At 43.4% G+C, this 13,748-nt stretch overlaps 1 protein-coding gene across 1 annotated transcript in view; it reads left to right on the top strand.

Moving 5' to 3' along the window:
* The first annotated feature begins 2,606 nt into the window (after positions 1-2,606).
* RUNX3 (RUNX family transcription factor 3) overlaps positions 2,607-13,748 on the top strand; it is a 152,840-nt gene continuing 141,698 nt past the window's right edge. The window contains exons 1-2 of the mRNA XM_081921503.1: positions 2,607-2,683; positions 12,397-12,546. The gene's annotated coding sequence lies outside the window, so the exon portion shown is untranslated. The remainder of the gene's footprint in view (positions 2,684-12,396; positions 12,547-13,748) is intronic.

The raw sequence follows: 13,748 nt of genomic DNA, 5'->3' as shown, positions 1-13,748 counted from the left end.
AGTGGCTGTTGTAGCAAATTTTGGTGCAGCTGGAGGGGAGAAGACCTTCCAGGATGAGGAAGGGAGGGACTGAGCTGTGGCAGAGAAAACCTGTGCCCCAATGGACACACCAGCACAGGCAATTAAGGGGAAATGTGGTTTACATGGGAGGTCCGTGAGTCGGGGATGGGGGACAAGAAAGGCAGGAGAACCTGTGATGAGAAGTGTAAATAAAGTCGGGGTGGCTTGCTTGGTCAGATGGAGCAACAGCAGCTTCCCAGCAGCAGAGTCACTGCTGCTTACTGGAAAGGAGAGAGATGAGGCAGCAGTGAGACTGATGCTGTGCTGATGCACCACCAGAGGTGATCCATTGCTCCCGCCAATGCATCTGCACAGCCTGAGCCTCGCAGCTGCCTCTCCCGTCCCCCAACTCAATGGGTCAAAGCAGTTCTGCTGCTGGGATGCTACTGCTGCAACTCTACCCCACCGCCAGACCTGCATTAATTCTCTGGGGAATTGGGGACCCACCAAGTGGACCCTGGAGGAAGGATCTCTTTTGGGGCTCCCCGGCAGCTGGAGTTGGGGGGGGGAGTGCAGATCCAAGGAAATGGGATTCAGACAACATGCAAGACTGGAAGATTCATGTTGTGTCTTCCAAGTTAAGTGTTTAGAGGGCTCATCTTCCTCCCCGCCCCCATGCATCTCCCCAATTCCTAATTCAGAGTGTGACTCACTCGCCAGCTACAAAAGACACAACACTCTCAGTTCTCAAGAAACCACACGTCTGCATAAGTTTCCCACGGTCGGTACTTTAAATAGAAGCTGCTGGAGGACATGGTCGGTGCCTTTGCTCGCTCTCTCGACAGTCACGCAGCTCTCCCTCCCTGCTCCTCTTCCCTTCCTTCCCCATGTCCCTTTAGGCTAGTAAGTTATCAAAACCAATGGTCACATTTGATCCGAAAGGGATGGAGAAGTATGAAGTCTAGAGTTTTGCTTTTGTTCTTTTTATACCTCTAGGGACAGGATCTGAGGTAGGGAAGGCCAATGACCAAAGCCTATAAAGTTAGCCTCTTTAACCTGTAGGCCGGCTCCTGCTGTTTGAGGTGGCTGGCCTCTTTACTACTTTATCTGTCCCCCTAGAACAAGCATTTCCAACCTGCAGCCCTCTGGATGTTTTGGCCTACAACTCCCATTATCCCTAGCTAACAGGACCAGTGGTCAGGGATGATGGGAATTGTAGTCCAAAACATCTGGAGGACTGAAGGTTGGGGATGCCTGCCCTAGAAGATCCTTTCTGCTTGGTTTTCCTTGAACAATTGGGTATTACCAGAAGCTTTGCTAGACCTGACCTGGTAGGTTAGTCCAGAACCTTGCAAGAGCTTAACACACACACACACACACACACACATCTGTGTGTGTGTTATTTATTTGGTTTTTCAAATTAAAATTTTATAATCACATATCAACATACAAAATAAAATCAAGATTCCAACGATTCCTGGTCTTCACTCCTCCCCTTTGTTCATCCTATTGTTAATCATTTCCTCCTGCATCTTTTATGATAATCCAAATCTTTTACATCTCCATTATGTCCAGAATTCACCATTAGACTACAAGTGTTATTCCAGTCCTACTAACAATTTTAGCTGTTTACAATGGGGTTTTTAAAGATAAGTTATAATTTTCCTCCCATTCCTTATTAAAATTATGGTCTTCCTCATTTCTGATTCTTCCGGTCACTTTAGCCATTTCAGCATAAGCCACCAATTTATCTCTTCTGCAAGTTAGTAAAGTCAGCTGCAAACTGAACAAACCATTAAAATGTTAATATTTTAACACATAATAGAGCCTAATGGAGCAGAATCAAGCATGTGTATACTCTATATTTTTGTTTAAAATGAATATCCAAAAATACTGCACCAAGGTTATCCAAGTTGTGAAATTCTGTTAAAGTGAACATGAATTCTCTGCCGTGTGTACATTATGAAAGACAGAGTTTTCCCCAGCCCTACCTGGAGTTTACAGGGATTGGACTTTCTGCATTGCAGTGTGGGCGCTCTACCACTGACCTTTGCCAGTTCCCCAGGATAGTTTCTGCTCTGTTGCCTACTCTGAGTCTTCAGGATGAGGTGGGATACAAAACTAAGCTACAGGCAGACCATGGGCCAAACTAGAATGAACTACATGTGGTTTTTCACTGAGGAATTTTGTTCTGAAAATCATACCCACCTCCCGTTACTATAGCCAGATAGAATGTGACTTTGAATACAGCAGGGGGACCAAACAAACATATAGTAATAATCTTGGAAGTGAAAGGGTTAAGAGCCTATGAAGTCACCCAAATTTTCAGAATCAAACTGCAGCCGCCATAAAAAAAGTGGGGAGAATCCACCCCAAGCTATATGTGATTACTGTTTGGGACTTTTAAAGAATTTTATTGCCATATCATCTTAATTTGCTAATCTGTTTCTTGCAGACTCTGTCAATGTGTTTGGACGAGAGTGAGAGTAATGCCATGTCATTGACTTGAGATTTTACTTTTATTTCGTTTTTTTAAAAGGGAGGTGGCAACTTAATGTCTTGTTGCTTTTGATGTGTCTGAGGCGTGTGGCAAGAACAGGACCGCTTTTGGGTTTTGGGGTTCCAGCTTTGCTCTACCACGTAACCCTAGTTGTGTGTTTGGCTTGGCCGCGATCATGCACAGGCGAGCAAAATGCACTCTGCGTGTGTTTGAAGGCACACTTCTCTTAATAGTGAGGCAATGTATTCCAGGGGCTCTCAGCCACGGGCTTAGTTCTGAGTCCCCAGTGAGTCCAGGCCTGAATTAAAGCCCATCTACTTCTGCTGGGGAAAAGCAGGTGCAATCTTAACTCCCCTACGTTGTGGTGGTGATTTGTCTCTGTGGTTTCTTTGCAGAGTTGATCCTTGCAGATAAGCCACAGCTCTTTGGCGTAAATGCAGACCCTCTCCCCCCCCCCGGCTTCCTCCTGCTTCTCCAGCCCAACCACCTTCTCTAGGTTTCAGCAACTTTGCAAGTCACTCAAGAAGAGAATAGTAGTGAGAAGTTCCGGTTTCCAGTCACAGAGATGAACGATGACGCAAGTGCCCAGGTTCTGAGCACAGAAAAGTAAAATAAAGCAGAGAAGAGCGTGCGACAAGAACCCTTTAATTTCCCAGTGTTTTACGCCTGTTTCCAGTAATCAGACGCAGCCCTTGCAGCCAGCTCACAGCTCATATTTTGTCAGAGTTGTAAAGTAGTGTGGTCAAGCCATTGTTGTGGCATATATGTATTTATCCACATACTTCTCCCTATCCACTTTCTCCGTGGATAATATTACAGTGGTACCTCGGGATAAGAACTTAATTCGTTCTGGAGGTCCATTCTTAACCTGAAACCATTCTTAACCTGAAGCACCACTTTAGCTAATGGGGCCTCCCGCTGCCGCCGCGCCGCCAGAGTATGATTTCTGTTCTCATCCTGAAGCAAAGTTCTTAACCTGAGGTACTATTTCTGGGCTACTGGAGTCTGTAACCTGAAGCGTCTGTAACCTGAAGCGTCTGTAACCCGAGGTATATGTCTCTATTACATCCCCCTTACTCTCCTTTTTTCTAAACTGAAAGACCCCAATTGCTGCAGCCTCTCCTCATGGTGGAGTTGTTCCAACCCTTTGATCATTTTGGTCACCCTTTGCAATATCCCTTTTGAGGCAAGGAGACTGGAACTGTCCACAGCATTCCAAGGTGTGGTCTCACCCTAGACATGTGTAACAACATTCTGATGGTGGCATTTTTATTTTCAAATCCAGTGTCGGAAGCAGTTATACTCCTGAATACCAGCTAAGGGGCATCATGAGTGGGAGAGTGCTGCTGTTTGCAAGTCCTGCCGGTGGGAGTCTCAAAGGCATCTGGTTGGCCTATGAGGAAAAGAGGATGCAGAACTAGATAGGGCCTAGGTTTGATCCAGCAGGGCTCTCTTTATTTATGTAATCAATAGGATACGCCTTGCCAGGGAGATTTGGAATTTGAAGTCTGCTTTAAGCTTTTCCCCACTTGGGTTTTAAATAATTTCAATTACCTCCAGAGGTATAGAGAACAGATGGGTGGAGAGACAGACAAACCACTTCCAAAAATGTATAGTAGATTTATGAAACATAGTTTTGACTCATCTCATTATTTTATTAATATTTTGATCCCAGAAACCACTGAGAACTTCTTTCGGATTCTCCTTTCAGTTGTTCCAAAATATCTTCAGATTTATTCTGGCTATTTAACAGTAATTGTGGAGGAAAGGAAGGATTACAGATTAACATTGTGCACCAAGGCAACTATGAATTTTATTATACTTATATCCCATCTTTCCTCCCTGGAGTTCAAGGTTGTGTACATTGTGACCCCATCCATTTTATCCTGACAGCAGTCCAGTGAGGTAGATTAGGCTGAAAGATACTAACTGGTAACCCTATGTCCCCTAGGCAGCTTTGTGGCTGAGTGAAGATTTGAATTCCCCCACCCCCACCCCCCCAGTTCTAGTAGTTTCCCAAACTCCTGATCAAGGGGCTCTTATCCAGCAAATCCTTGCTTCTAAGATATGAGAGCCATATACTTTCAAATGTATATTTGCATTATAATAACAATGGCTAGAGAAGGTAGGTAGGTAGGAAGGTTCATTCTTAGGGGGCTGAATTCTGTGCCAGATAGGGATGCATGAATCAATCAATCATCTTCAGTTCCTCTCACTTTCTCATATTTCAGATCTTAAGTTCAGATCCACATTTTTGCATCAGTTTTGGTTTGATATTTTGCCTAATATACATACTTTTGCAAGTAATTTTTCCTAATATAACACACTATTACTTGTTGCCTTCACTAATGTATGTCGTCATGCACACTTGCCCCTAACATATGCATTTTTGTACACATTATTTGGCTGGAGAACTTGATTGCAAAATTCAGAGGTGCAAATTTTGAAGGATGGCTGTGTTTCAGGTCACGTATTGTCTCAGGAAGTGTGAACTAGACTAGCTTCATCCACCTTTGAATGTGAACTGAATGCAACTTTCTCCCTCATTCTTAATGCCGGATACCACATTCTTTTGCTTTGTTTGTGTGGAGTCACAGTATACACGCAGGCAACCTTGGATATGCTGGAATAGGGTACGTTCCCTTAAATACAGGGTGTGCCTTCAAGTGGGGCATCTGGCAACCTTACTCATAACTGAATCAAGTCATCAGACAAAACAGGTCACTTGACTCTTGTTGGCGTGGCAGTTCCAAATGAAACCACATATGGAAACTGGGCGCTTAGTCTGAGGAAATGCACAAATCTAATTTAAAAGTATTTATTAAATGCAGTAGCATGGAATTTCCCAGGCGCTTTCCCCCTCCCCTTGCAGCTCCTTTACAGCAGTACATCATCAGCTTGTTTCTTTCAGCTACTGTATGCTTATTAAATAATAGTTCGCTCCCGTCTGGTAGAATTTACTGGGGATGCAAGGGAAATTACATTGCCAGATCAGAGTGTCGCTTTTAAAGTTAAAACCAAAGAGCTGCGCTGCCAGCCAGTTCTAATTCTGGGCTAGTTCCTTCCTTCCTTCAGGCTGAAATATTACAACACTTTCCTGAAAGCCAGGCCACATCTGCACCACACAGTTAAAACCCCAAAGAATCCTGGGAATGGTAGTTGGTTAATGCTGCTAAGAGTTGCTAGGGGACCCCTATTCCCCTCAGAGCTACACTTCTCCGAGTGGTTTAACAATAAATCCCTCTTGCAAAGGAACTTTGGAATTGTAGCTCTGTGAGGGGAATAGGGATCTCCTAACAACTTTCAGCATCATTAACAAGCTTTAGCTCTCAGGATTCTTTGGGTGAAGCCATGACTGTTAAACTGGCATGATACTTCATTAAATGTGTAGTGTAGATATGGCCTAAGTCCCACAGTGAGATGTCATAGTAAGTATACATTGGTTTGAACTTTGCCTGGTCTAGATGCTCAAAGGGCCTTCCTAGTGCTGTAATACATTTTTTAAAAAAGCAATTATTAAATTGTGGAGAAATACAACAAAACCACTAAAAGGAGCTGTGTTCTGCTGCAGGTACAACAGCAAGGTCTTGTGGCCCTTTGAATATGTAGCAACAAGTTTATTTTGAGGTGGATTCTAGTCATTGAAAGCTCATGCAATAATAAAATAGTCTTTCAAATGCCACAAGACTTTGAGGTGCTTTAAAATTATATTCAGAGAGCAGTTTCATGAAATATCATGAAATGCTTCTTCCAATTAAAAACCTGACATTAATATATTATTAAGGCATAGGAAGTTTATCTTTAAAAGGTTTCATATCTATTTCACTGGCTCCAAAAAGGAACTAATTCAGTTTCAGTTCAATTCCAGATAGATAGATAGATATAGATAGATAGATAGATAGATAGATAGATAGATAGATAGTTTGATTGATTAATGTGGTTCTCAGCTTTTTTGTGTGTGCTTTCAGAATTTTGCAAGCTGCTCTGCTAAAGTATAAAATATACCCAAGGAGACTTAAGAAGGCATTAGCACACATGCATTGTAATGCGAACAATTGTTTCGTTTAATTTTTTCCATCCATTATGATCTATAAGCTTAAACAGCAGCATCACTTTTCAGTCAGATAAAATGGTAAATGCAGTGGCTGCAATCAAACTTCATTCATGTTCAGTTCACCCAGAAATTAGAGGAACTACTTTAAGGTGCAATTCAGAGATTTTTTAATTCAGTGAATTAGTTACTCGGAAACAGCAATCTTACTTCAAGCAATTACTATCATCATCATTACCGCCGCCACACCAACTTCTGTTCCTCAATCAAAGCACAGCTTGGAATTTCTACAGTCCTACTGATGTGGGTGGGGGCCATTTATTTATAATGGTGGTGGTGGAGAATCCATCTCTGCCTGGCCAGGGGGTGGGGAGGTTTGTTGGAATAGCAGACATTCTTCCAACCACTTCAAAGTAAATACAACATCAGCTCACCTTTGTTCTCTCAACATGTGTCTTTAAATTAATCTCTCTCCTAGAAACAAGGAAGATCAATCAGACCCAAACACCTTATTCATTCCTCCACGTAAACAAGTCTAGCACTTGATCACGGCAGGGATGTGGGGGAGACATAGGCTGATAGCTTGCCTTAAGACTACTGTCAAAAAACAACTGGAGTGAATAAGACCTGGTATTTATTAACTGCTCTCTATGAAAGATGATGATTGTTCTTCAGGGTATGTCTTCTCATCAGTTGTTTTGTCACTTGATCTGCTACACAAACTCCTGTCATGTCCATCTTCATCATTTGATACCTGATCATTCATCCAATATAAGAAGCAGTGTGTCTCCGAATACCAGTTGCTGGTGGAGAGTGGAAGTGGTGAGAATATTGCTGCATTTATGTCCCAATTGCAGGCTTCCCACAGACATCTGGTTCATCACTGTGAGAACAGGATGCTGGACCAGATGAGCCTTTGGTCTGATCCAGCAGGGCTCGCCTTGTGTCGAAAGAGTGAGAGTCATAAGTTTTTCCAGGGCCATGCTCAGGGGTCTTGACATTATGCTGGGTATCAGTGTATTGAGCCTGTTGCTTTAGTATTACAGTGGTACCTCGGGTTAAGAACTTAATGTGTTCTGGAGGTCTGTTCTTAACCTGAAACTGTTCTTAAGCTGAGACACCACTTTAGCTAATGGGGCCTCCCGCTGCCACCACGCTGCCACCGTGCAATTTCTGTTCTCATCCTGAAGCAAATTAATTCTGTTCTCATCCTGAAGCAAATTTCTTAACCCGAGATACTATTTCTGGGTCAGGGGAGTCTGTAACCTGAAGTGCCTCTAACCTGAAGCATCTATAACCTGAGATACCACTGTATATAAAATCTTTTGGTGTTTTAAATGGGTTGATATTTATATTTAACTGTGTTTTTGTTTGTTTGTTTGTTTAATGATAAGTAACAATTTTTTCAATTTGCGAAGAGGGGGGATGGGGGACAAATACAATTCAGTTCACATTTAAAGACGAGCCTAGCTAATTCACTCTTTCCAAAACAATACGCAAACTGAAATGCAGACATCCTTCAAAATTTGCACATCTGTGAATTTTGCAATGCACTTCACCAGCTAAGTAGTGTGTACAAAAATTCATATAGCAGGGTACAGTGTGCATAAAAATGCATATACTGGTAAAAAGAACATGCAAAAAGGAGTTTTTTTAAAAAATGCAAATTGATGTGGAAATGTGGAGAACTGAACTTAAGCTTGGAAAAATGAGGCAAGAGAGAGGAAAGGGAAGTCACCCAGATGTTTTGGACTACAGCTCCCATCAGCTCCAGCCAGCCCAGCTGGAGGGAACCAGACTGGTGAAGGCTGCCATACCATTTTGCTCCAAGAGCGAAGGCGGCCCCTTTGCTAAGTGGAAACTTCCTGAATACATCCACGCAACAATGGACAGTGTTTTATGGTTCTGTGTTCACAATGTAACTTGGATTTTCAAAGGGGAAACGGAACAGCTGCTGCTTTCTTGAACCCAAGCAAGATTCTCCTTTAATTCTGCCCTCCTGTACAGCAGGTCAGCTCAATTGCTTGGACCTATTGATCTTCTGTTTTCATAAAAACATCTGCCTCTGAATGAAAATGATGCTGTTAGTGCAATAAGCCATTGCCCTCTTCACCGGTCTTTACAGATTTACACAATGCAAATCCCAAATGGAACCACTTTATTGTCAGAAGCAGCAGCTGATTTTTATTTTTATTTTAATCCCAAAATCTTTGTATTTCAAGATATCTAACGTCTGATTCAAACATGCAATAGTAGCACACTATGTGGCTTCTCAGCATTCTTCCTCATTTCTTTCATTGTGTATAATTTTAGTTATTTTAAGGTGGGCACTCTCCTACCTGTACTCAGAATTTTAAAGAAATATATCATAATGTGACTTTGGGATCACAACAGCACCGGGTCAGGCTGATCCTCAGCATTTCTAATGTTGAAAAAGTTGGACTGTGATTTCATTGGTATTGGATAATCTAACAATAGTTAGAACTCTACATTCTCCACACAGTGTAATAATAATAATAATTTATTATTTGTACCCCGCCCATCTGGCTGGGTTTCCCCAGCCACTCTGGGCGGCTTCCAACAAAGATGAAAAATACACTAAGTGTGTGTGTGTGTGTGTGTGTGTGTGTGTGTGTTTGTGTGTGTGTATCCCGAGGCCAAATTTTGCACTGAGAAAAGCTGCGTTTCACAACCTGTATAAGTCTAAGATCCCTGCTCCATGAGACCACTGGCCCATTGAGCCCAGCATCCTATTCTCAGTTTTATATTGAACAGATTTGCATGACTCATCATATTTGACATAATTTATCATGTAACATTCTAAGATTGTCATTAATTTTTATTATTAATTTGTTTAATAAAGTGCAAAACTGGTGAGTATATATTGCCAGGCAGAAAACTATGTATATTTGTAGTTGTGTAATAATAATAATAATTAATACAAATAATTTATTATTTGTACCCTGCCCATCTGACTGGTTTGCTGGACCAGATGGGCCACTGGCCTGATCCAGCAGGCTTTTCTTATGTTCTTATGTGATATCTGAAGTATTCAAATATTTAAGTTATGCAAACATTCTATGGTGATGCAAAAAGTGACTGATAACTCCAGACCCTGATCAAACATGTCCATTTCTCACACCCCCTCACTAAGGATACTCCCCACAGACCACACAGCTGCTCTCCACTTCACTAATGTTTCTAATTAAAAAAGTAAATATAACACTTTTCTGTATTAATAATTTCTAGTTTTGAGGATTTTCTATCCCTCTGTTAAGGCTTCTAAATGCCATGGAATTTGATTCTAAGTAGGAAAAGCATGTATGCACACACAAGGAAAATGCACAGGTATGTTGTAGGGGCACGTGTTTTGTGCACAAATTATAATAACCAGAGATGGCTGGTGCCCTTTGGGACTAGTGGCATGGAAGGCAGGGAGACCAACCGTAAGTGGAGCCAGGAGCCAATGACAGGCAACTAATTCTAGCTTTGTCACTCTTTTCCTCCCTGCTAAGTTCTACAAGGACAAAACTGAGACTGAGGAGGGAGCTAGCAGGCAACCAGGGCCATCGCCAAGTTTGTGGCCATCGCTGCTTCTTGCAGGAGCAAATTCCGCAGTTTAAATATGCACCCTGTGGGAAAGTACTTTTGTTTGTCTGCTTGGAATCTTCCAACGTTCAGTTTCATTGGATGTTCGCAACTTCTGGTGTTATAAGAGGGGGAGTGATAGGGGCTGATAAGAGTCAGAGTCCAACGACATTTGGAGGGTCACAAGCCCCCTGCCCCTTCTGTGAAGAAAGGAGCATCTCACATAGGGGTGGGGTCAGTGGTGGAGAGCAAAGCTACCCTGCACAGCTCTGTAAGCCCTCTCATGTGCTCTTTCAATGCACGGGGGTCAGTTTCACTCCCCTATTATTATCCTCAGTATGTAAAAAAGAGCAGCTCCCTGTGGGATCAATTCCATCTGCTGGTGCCTTAGTTTCTCTCCTCCTCCTACCCCCCCCCCCTTTGGACGAGAGGAGCCTTTCCAGGCAAACTAGAGGTCTGTGGGCAGGAGCTGTAGCTCAATAGCAGAGCTATGCAAAAGGTTCCTAGTTCAGTCTCTGGCATCTCCACGCAGAGCTGGGAAAAGACTCCTGTCTGCTATTCTAGAGGGCTGCTGTCAGTGTCAACAGTACTGAGTACAGACTAGATTCAGCCCTGCACAGGCCTCAAATCTGAAGTCTCCTCAGATGAGAAGCAAGGAGAGCTGAATCTTCAGCAGATCTCAACATTGCCAGTGATTTTGAGGAGCCATGAGACATGAAGGTCCCTGCCCCTGGATTAGAAGTCTCCACACCAGCTGCCTGAATTCTAGGACCAGGTGGCTAAACCTTTTCAACCCTAACCCATATTGCACCACTGTATGGCAGTGTAGTTGGGTGGGGTCAGAATGAAATGGGGCCAAAGTGTGCAGGACCACACTCCTATGCACACATATATGCTCACATGAGGTATATGCCACATTTTATCACTGAATCATGCACACACAGAGGCACACAACACACACACACACACAGCATCCTAGGATGAAAATCTTCCCTGAATAACTTATTTTAAGCAGATCTTTTTAAAATTGCATTTGTATCCCACCTTTCTTTCACACACAATTCCTCACGTTCCACTTTAATTCCACAACAACCTGTGAGGTAAGCTAGGCCTGAGGGTCACCCGCTGAGATTCATGGCTCTTTCTATCTTTAGGCCTGTTTCTCTTGCTCTATCTGGCCTCCATATGCTAACTCTTTCCAAAGCATTTTCACTGGAGTGGTTGTATGTGTTTGCCAGTAAACAGGATTTTTGTGTGTTGCTTTTCTTTTATTTTTTTCGGCAAAATTTGAAGACGAAAAAAGTCTATTGCCGAGGGTAATATGATTGTTTTCCCGAAACCAAAAAAAATGTGCTGCTTGTTTTATGAGGCTCTGAGACAGGAAAAACATCAGCTCTTATTTTCTTGCCCGTTCTTTTGGGAAATTGCAATTGCATACTTTGCTGCAAAGGGGGTTGTAGGAAACTATATTTGCATAATTTCCTCCCCTTTTCTCTGGCTGATATTTATATAGGAGGGGAATCGTGTTCTGGGGCTTCTAATAACTGGCTTTCATCCCTTCCCTCCCTCCACCAGCACTGCTGCACACTAAGTTCCAGGCAACCCAATCTGCATTTCAGAAAATGGGATATGGGCTGGATGTTAATAGTTTCCTGACACTGTTGGTTTTGCTATGGGTATATGTGTGTGGCGGTTGAAGTGTGGTGGTGGAGATGCACAATGTCTAACACTACAGATCACAAAGATGCCACATCTCAGGGGTCTGTCTGCATGCTTCTCCTATTAATGTAGTTTCCCTCTTGAAAGAGACAGCAGCCCCATTGGAAACTTTTTTGCCAGATCTGATAATTGGATTTAACCACAGAGAAAGCCTTGTGGGACAGACCACTCTCGCCACCCAAACTGCAGCACATTCCAAACCCCATAGAGGGGCCAAGAAGAGATTCCCAATTGCTTTTGCACTAACTGGCATATTTATTTCTGCCTTGCTATGGTTTCTTGCAGAAGTAAATTAGTCCTGGTTTCTTCCCCTCCACCAATATTTCTTCCCCTAACCATGCAAAATGCTTGTTGTCCAGCCCCATCCCATAACTCTTTCTGGTTTGCTTGCTTGCAGGGACTCTAATAGCAAGGAACGAAGGACTTTAGCAGTGAGGGATGAAACACCCTAGATGTTCTGTTCATACTCACAAAGAGCAGCAGAAACACTTGGGAGTAAGCACTTCATCTGCTTATTGTTTGGTTGGTTTGTTTTCAGATGCACAGGGCCTGAAGTGCCAGTCACTGTGGAGCGTGAATAGCCTTGAAGATCAAGCCCCTGCCCTGGTCAGAGGATGAAACCGCCTGCCATTCCAACTGGGAAACTTGCATGACAACAACCCAAAATCCTTTGGGCACTAGGAGTCAGGTGATATAAATATTATAGAGCTATTGCCTTCTCTCAATCTGGGAGTCTTGTTTCTATGGGAGACCATCTGTTCCTGTTTCTATGGGAGGCCACCTTGTCAAACTCCACAATCCCACTGGTTCAGAATGCGAAGGCTTGTAATGCTTGTCTTCATTCCAGGGTGAACATTGTGGCTCCACAAGTTCCAATCTGCCTTAGTCTGTAGCTTGAGCTGGAGAAGAATTCATTACCCTCACCTCCCCATTTACCTGGCCTGGTGATCACTATGGCAGCAATGATAGGGTGACTGGCTGGGGACCTCCCTTCACCCCTAACACCATCATCGCTGCTACTATGAATTCCTAATACCAGGAGCCCCAGGACTTGTCTGACATCCTAGTCCAGGGCATCTGACATGTCACCTGAGCAAAGCTGCCCTGGAAAAAATACATTTACCAGGACCATGTTGCTTGGGGTGCTGAAATCAGGAATAGGGGGTTCCTGGGGGGTTGGGGGGAGGCATTGAGGCCATAGGAGCCAACTCCCAGGAGCCGAGGTCCCTTCACCCTCCCATAAAATGTGGGGCTCCCAAAGTTGACGGGTATTGCAATTCAAATGGTATGGGTGTGCCCCATCATGTGATTGATTAGGTGGGATGGGGCTTTACTGGGGCCCCTCTAATATTTTATTCAAGGTGGTACCCCTGGTTGAGGCCATATTCCAGGGATGTCATCAGGTACCTATTTTGGTCTTGGAATAAACTGTATTATAATTGTGTGAGGGTATAAGAATAGCTTGGTTTGCTCACCCCCATTCTGTATTGAACCAATTCAGGCTGAAGGTCTTTGGCTGGCCAGCCCAGCTGTGGTACTTCCTCACCTTTGGGCCTAAGTATGTGAAATTCAGAAACAAGCATACAGCTAAGAAGGATGAGTCCTCCATTCCCACAATTAGCTCTCTGCCAGCTCTGTGCAGAGCTCCTTCTTTTTGCTTTCCCAATCCCAGCCTTGTCATATGAGTATGATAGCCAATCCAGGGGCTTCTAAACATACAAATTGTTGTGTTTATTGTCTGCCATCAATGATCAGGCCACACCAAAGCTGAAAGTGAGAGCCATTTGTCTGCTTTGCAGTGCATCATGTAGCAGCAGGACTTGAGGCAGCCTTCAAAAATTATTTGGCTGACCATGCTGCTGACCACAGAGAAACAGCTGACCCATCTGG

Source organism: Podarcis melisellensis (assembly GCF_964234715.1).
Source record: "Podarcis melisellensis genome assembly, chromosome: 8".
NCBI lineage: Eukaryota > Metazoa > Chordata > Lepidosauria > Squamata > Lacertidae > Podarcis > Podarcis melisellensis.
Note: the sequence above shows the minus strand (reverse complement) of the source record. Positions and strands in the feature narration are given on the sequence as shown.